The sequence below is a fragment of the Triticum dicoccoides genome, chromosome 6A, assembly GCF_002162155.2.
Source record: "Triticum dicoccoides isolate Atlit2015 ecotype Zavitan chromosome 6A, WEW_v2.0, whole genome shotgun sequence".
NCBI lineage: Eukaryota > Viridiplantae > Streptophyta > Magnoliopsida > Poales > Poaceae > Triticum > Triticum dicoccoides.
This window is the reverse complement of record NC_041390.1, coordinates 475,901,554-475,908,886: the sequence shown is the minus strand read 5'-3', so window position 1 is coordinate 475,908,886 and position 7,333 is coordinate 475,901,554.

Sequence of the window (7,333 nt, the reverse complement as noted above, 5' to 3'; positions counted from 1 at the left end):
ATAGTCCATACCTTCGACTTGTGTGTACCCTTGGGCGACGAGACGTGCTTTGTTGCGAACCACTTGTCCATCTTCATCTTGCTTGTTGCGGAACACCCATTTGGTACCAATGATGTTGTGGTTGTTGTCAGGCTTCTCGACCAATGTCCAAACTTGGTTTCTCTCAAAATTATGTAGCTCTTCATGCATAGCGTTTATCCAATCCGGATCTTCCAATGCTTCTTCAACCTTCATAGGTTCAATGCTAGAGATGAATGAATAGTTTTCACAAAAGTTAGCTAAACGAGTTTTTGAGCGAGTGATTCTCCCGGTTTGTATATCATTGAGGATTTGCTCGACGGGATGATCTTTGGCAATTCTTGCTCAAACTCGTGAGAGCTTTTGCTTGGGTCTTCGTTGAACATCTTCTTCATCTTGTTCTTCTTCTTGGCCTTCTTCATTGTTGACGTCGTCGTTCTCTTGTCGTGGTGGAGAAGGAGGTTGTTGATGTTCATCTTGACGCACTTCCTCGTTTTCTTCATCTTGATGTGTCCCACTTGTGGATGCTTCCGTGTCGATTCTTGGTTCACCTTGTCGTGAAGTAGAAGCTTCCACTTGGACGGATGAAGTACTCTCCTTCACCTCCGTTGGACGAATTTTGCCAATGGACAAGTCTTGAATTGCTTCTGAAGGGTCTTTGTCTCCTACATCAATTGGCAATTGCTCTACTTGCGAGCCATTAGATTCATCAAACTTCACATCTACCATCTCTTCAACCTTTCGGGTGAAATTGTTGTAGACACGGTAAGTGTGAGAGTTTGAGCCATAACCAAGTAGAAAACCTTCATGAGATTTAGGAGCAAACTTTGAACGATGATGCTTATCAAGAATGTAGCACTTTGAGCCGAATACTCGAAAGTATCCAACTTGGGGTTTGTTATCGGTGAGAAGCTCGTATGCCGTCTTGCCGAGTAGCTTGTGAAGATATAAGCGATTTGTTGCGTGACAAGCTGTCTCAACCGCTTCTACCCAAAAGTGCTTTGGCGTCTTGTATTCATCAAGCATCATTCTTGCCATTTCGATGAGAGTCCGGTTCTTCCTCTCAACAACTCCATTTTGTTGAGGTGTGTACGTAGCCGAGAACTCGTGTGAAATCCCTTCTTCATCAAGAAAGGTGTCCACACTTGCGTTCTTGAACTCCGTTCCGTTGTCACTCCGAACCTTCTTGATCTTCACATCAAACTGATTTTGGGCCTTCCTAGCGAAGTTTCTGAAGATCTTCTGGACCTGCGACTTGTCATTAAGAAAGAACACCCACGTAAATCTTGAAAAATCATCAACTATAACTAGACCAAAGGAATTTCCACCGAGACTCTTGTAGGCGTTGGGACCAAAAAGATCCATGTGAAGTAGCTCGAGTGGCCTCCTTGTGGTCATGATGTTCTTCACGGGATGTCTTCCTCCAACCTGTTTACCTGCTTGACAAGCACTGCAAAGTCTATCCTTATCAAATATGACATCGTTGACTCCAAGGATATGATTTCCTTTAATAAGCTTGTCAAGGTTTCTCATGCCAACGTGACCTAGTCGTCTATGCCACAACCAACCTTTTGAGGATTTAGCAACAAAGCAAGTTTTAGGTTGTGCCTTTTTAGAAAAATCGACAATGTAAAGATCACCTCTACGCATACCCATAAAGACCATTTTATGATTGTCTCGATGAAATACTTGGCAATCTACCTCAGTAAATAGGACATTCAAACCGAAATCAGCAAGTCTAGATACTGAAAGTAAGTTGTAGCCAAGAGATTCAACGAGCATGACATTTTGAATGGAACTATCATGTGAGATGGCCACCTTACCAAGGCCAACCACTTTACCCTTTGAATTATCACCAAAGGTGACATATTTTCGAGGGCCGTCATTTTCAGCAAGCTCACGAAACATCTCTTCATCTTCGGTCATATGATCAGTACATCCACTATCAAGAACCCATTCCTTTCCTCCTGATTCATATCCCCTAAGATTTGCCATAAGACCAAAATGTCTCATTGCATCATCAAGATCGAAGTCACTATCATCATCATCATAATATTCATGTTCATCATGATCTTGTGACTCATCATTTCCTAGAGAGGGTAATTCATTAGATAAATGATCATCAAAGTGGTCACTTTTATGAATTCTTATAGCTTTGAATATGATATCATTAATGATTCCAACATCTCCTTTAGCATGCTTAAGATTGGTAAGTTCGAATAGACATTTACCAAAACTAGGATCACTAGAATTCATCTTACTCAAGGCAATAGATTTATGGAAAACTTCATCCAAAGTTTTCAAGGAATGATCGGGAAATCGTTCCTCAAGAAATTTCCATATAGTATAGGCACAACTTTGAGTAGGCAAACTAGCAATCAAGTTTTTGGGCAATCCTCTAATGATGAGCTCAATAGTTCTAAGATTGCGAATCATGTCAATATCTTCATCTAGGGTAGGATGCAAAGGATCAATATGAAGAGCACAAGGGCTAGCAATATACTTGTTCAAACGATATTGATTGAAGATTACAAGCATCTCATTTTTCCACTCATGAAAATACTTTCCATCAAGAATAGGCGCTCTATGTCTAAGACTCCCTAGAGTAGACACATCCATCTTCCTCCAATGGTGATTAAACCAAGGCAATGGAGACCAATGCTCTGATACCACTTGTAGGATCTAGAAGTAGATGTGTCTAGAGGGGGGGGGGGTAGACACTTAATGCTAAAGTTGCAATTTTTAAGCTTTTTGGTTTAAGTGGAGTTTAGGCACAATTTCAACACGCACAATACATATCAAGCAAGCATGCAAAGAGTATATGAGCAGCGGAATGTAAAGCATGCAACTTGTAAGAATGTAAAGGGAAGGGTTTGGAGAGATCAAACGCAATTTGAGACACGGATGTTTTTCCCGTGGTTCGGATAGGTGGTGCTATCCTACATCCACGTTGATGGAGACTTCAACCCACAAAGGGTAACGGTTGCGAGAGTCCACACAGGGCTCCACCCACAAAGGGTAATGGTTGCGCGAGTCCACACAGGGCTCCACCCACGAAGGGTCCACGAAGAAGCAACCACCCACAAAGGGTCCACGAAGAAGCAACCTTGTCTATCCCACCATGGCCATCGCCCACACAGGACTTGCCTCACTAGCGGTAGATCTTCACGAAGTAGGCGATCTCCTTGCCCTTACAAACTCCTTGGTTCAACTCCACAATCTTGTCGGAGGCTTCCAAGTGACACCTAGCCAATCTAGGAGACACCACTCTCCAAGAAGTAACAAATGGTGTGTAGGTAATGAACTCCTTGCTCTTGTGCTTCAAATGATAGTCTCCCCAACACTCAACTCTCTCTCATAGGATTTGGATTTGGTGGAAAGAAGATGTGAGTGGAAAGCAACTTGGGAAGGCTAGAGATCAAGATTCATATGGTAGGAATGGAATATCTTGGTCTCAACACATGAGTAGGTGGTTCTCTCTCGGAACATATGAGTTGGAATGGTGTATATGTTCTGATGGCTCTCTCTTCGAATGAAGAGGAGGTGGAGGGGTATATATAGCCTCCACACAAAATCCAACCGTTACACAGTTTTCTAATCTCGGTGGGACCGAATCAACAAACTCGGTCGGACCGAAAATGTAAACCTAGTGACCGTTAGAGATTTTCGGTGGGACTGACATGCAACTCGGTGGGACCGATATGGTTAGGGTTTGGCCATAACGTAATCTCGGTGAGACCGGTTACACAAACTCGGTGAGACCGAATTTGGTAATTAGCTAACCAGAGAGTTGGTCAGGCAAACTCGGTGGGACCGATTTGCTCTTTCGGTGAGACCGAAAAGTTACAAAAAGGAAACACTGAATTTACATTGCAATCTCGGTGGGACCGATTGCATATCTCGGTGGGACCGAGAATATTGCAATAGGTAACAGAGGGTTTGCAATCCCATCTCGGTGAGACCGATATCCCTATCGGTAGAACCGAATTGCTAGGGTTTGGCAGTGGCTTATGACAAGTGAAACTCGGTGGCGCCGGATAGGAAGAATTGGTAGGACCGAGTTTGCCTTAGGGTTTAGGTCATATGTGGAAGTGGGAAAGTAGCTGAGGGTTTTGGAGCATATCACTAAGCACATGAAGCAAGAGGCTCATTAAGCAACACCTCATCCCTCCTTGATAGTATTGGCTTTTCCTAAAGACTCAATGTGATCTTGGATCACTAAAATATAAAATGAAGAGTCTTGAGCTTTAAGCTTTAGCCAATCCTTTGTCCTTAGCATCTTGAAGGAGTTCCCGCAACCTTTAGTCCATGCCACTCCATTGTTGAACTTATCTGAAACATGCTAGATCGAAATGTTAGTCCAACAAGAGATATGTTGTCATCAATTATCAAAACCACCTAGGGAGCACTTGTGCTTTCAATCTCCCCCTTTTTGGTAATTGATGGCAACATACATCAAAGCTTTAGATAAAGATATAAAGAACAACAAGTAAAGCTTTGGAAGGACATGTAACAAGCATAGGCTCCCCCTACATGTATGCACTCATGTAAATATGAAATATAGAGGCATGTGAGAGCATAACCATGACAGAGTAGGCAATGTGTTACATGTATCTTGGCCATATGCATCAGAGCAAAAGATTATCAAGGAAAATACCTTCATGCTCATGAGTCCTTCTTGCAAACAGTATGTACATAAGCAAGAACTCCTCATACTCATGATTTTGATGCATATACTTACCTTGTGGTCTTGAGTTGGCTTAGGATGAAATGAACCTGCACAAACAAAGTTAGATAACACAGGTACATCCACTAGCCAGAGCAAACAGAAGAAACCACAAGAATACCAAGACTGGGATGACATGTAGAGAGTGAGTACAAGGTACCACATTGAATTCAACATGTCCCCAAGAATAAAGATATGCAATGAATTTGACTGATTTCTTTCCCTTAGGTGTCTTGCTCCCCCTGAATCATACATGGGATATTGGGAGAAGATAGGAAACAAAAAATCAGAGCTGAAAGATATGAATAGAACTTAATTCAAATGAGTTCATATGAACATGTCTTTCCCCCCAAAAAGACATGTGGCATCTCTCCTCTTGAACATCAAGCATCTGGGATCCTTGAGTATTCTCTCCCCCTTGGAGATTTCTTTCTCCCCCTTAATATATGGGATCCTTGAGTATTCTCTCCCCCTTAGTACTTTCTCTCCTTTGTAGGTGATAAGCTTTTGATGTGATCTCTCTCTCCCTGATGATAAGCTTTGATGTGATCTCTCTCTCCCCCTTTGACATCAATTTCCAAGAAGGTTTTTCCTGGAATCCGTCGAATAGGTTTGGTCCTTGAGATTCAGTACAAAGCAGGGAATAAAACTGTGATGCTTATAGATGACAAGATTCATTGAGTGGAGCTGGATCAGAAGAAATTAGAACATGTGGCAAACTGTTTTTCCTATTGCGAAATTGGTGGCACCGAGTGGCATGTTTCGGTAGTACCGAAGGGATTCGGTTGGACCGAAAATGGCAATTTGGTGAAACCGAGTTCATCACAGAGAAAAACACCGGTCACCTCAGCTCACTAGTCAAGTAAGATCTCACAAATATTTGCAAGGAATTTGATGCAGAAATATGCAGAACAAACCAAAAAAAATGAAAGTTTCTAGATGAAGTTTTTTTTGTTTGAAAAAGAAGGAAACAAATATGCAAGGGACAAATGCAATAACTCAGAAAAGAACACAAGAGAACTTCACCTAGAATTGGGCGGTGACATAGTAACCTATGTTAGAGTATATTGACTTAGGAGTCAAGTGAGGACACTTGATCGTAGGTCATACTCACCGTTTTAAGCTCAAAATGGGGTTACCATTTTTCGTTTAAGCATCTTGATGTATTCTCACCTTGTTAAGTTGCTTTGACTCATGTCTTGGAGTAAAGCTTCTCTAAGATGGAATAACATACCTTGGGTGGTGGTGTGGTTCTTGCTCATGTAGTTGAACTTGTGTGGGTGCTCAAGGTTGATGTAGCTCATCAAGAGTTGGGAGCACCACTTGGAGTTTGAGTTCATCTACCTACATGGGTTAGTTCTTGCAAGGAAGAGCACTTGTGTATCCAAAAATGACAATCATGAATTTGTCAAAGGATATGTTTGAAATGTTTTATGCTTCCTTGTCTTCAACCACTATTGTGTAGAGTCTTGGTCTTGTAGAGATTGCTCAAGATGTGAGTGAGTCGCAATCTCATGGAATTAGATTCAACCAAGCACCTACATGGGTTAGGCAACATGCAAGGTGCAAATATATCCAAGACAAGATAGTTATTATAAGAGATATATCATGGATTAGTCATAAGCTCATGTCTTGCATGTATCCAATGGAGTTTCTACTCCAAGTTTGGACAACAATGAACAACAATTCCAGAAACTCCTCATATGCATATATTAGGTTTGGTACTGTTCTGCCCTAAACATAATTTTAGAGTTGTTAAACATGCAAAATGATGCCACGATGTTAAACTAGCCATTTTTCTACCCCATTTACATATAAAGTTTATTAAAATCGGAGCTATGGTTATTTAGTTACGAAATAAATCATTTTAGCAAGTTAATTAAGCAAGTTTAAACAAACAGCATCTTAAGCATTTTAAACATAGATGAAAGTTGCATATTATTAAACTAGATGAAATTCTAAGCAAGTTTCATATATAAAGTTTTTACATATGATGCATGGTTGGAGAGTTATTATATGCATGATCATGAAGGGGTTTTCTGCAAAAATGTTTTACTGGAGTAACAGCTAAATTCCCAGATCTGAAAAAAAACACAGCAGGCTGAAACTGGGCGCTCACCATGGGCCAAGCCCAGTTAGTGAGGGAGGTTGGCGGCGGCCTCATGGGCAGGCCGGCTTAGGCGCGCATCTGGCCTCACCATGGGCCTCGGCCCACTCGGTGGAGGAGGGAGGCCGGTAGGTCACGCAGCTGGGCCTCGCTGGAGACACTAGGCCGGCGTGGTGGAGCGGTTCATGTAGGCGAAGGAAAAGGGCGGTCAACGCAGCTAGGCAGGGGCGTCCTCTTCCCTGGTTCAAAAGAACAAAGGCAGGGCAGGGCTCGGCGCTGCTGGTAGTTGCCGAAGACGAAGAGGGAAACGAGCCCGGCATGGAGCGCCGGCGAGATGCAGGCGAGGGAGTCAAGCAGCGCTGCTGCCGGCGGGCTTGGGGTGACGCGGACGAGCAGGACGGAGAGAAGGCAGGGGCGCTGGGGATGCAAGGAGCAGCAGCAGGCAAGGACGGCTCCGAGATCTTGACGGGGCGGTGGAGCCG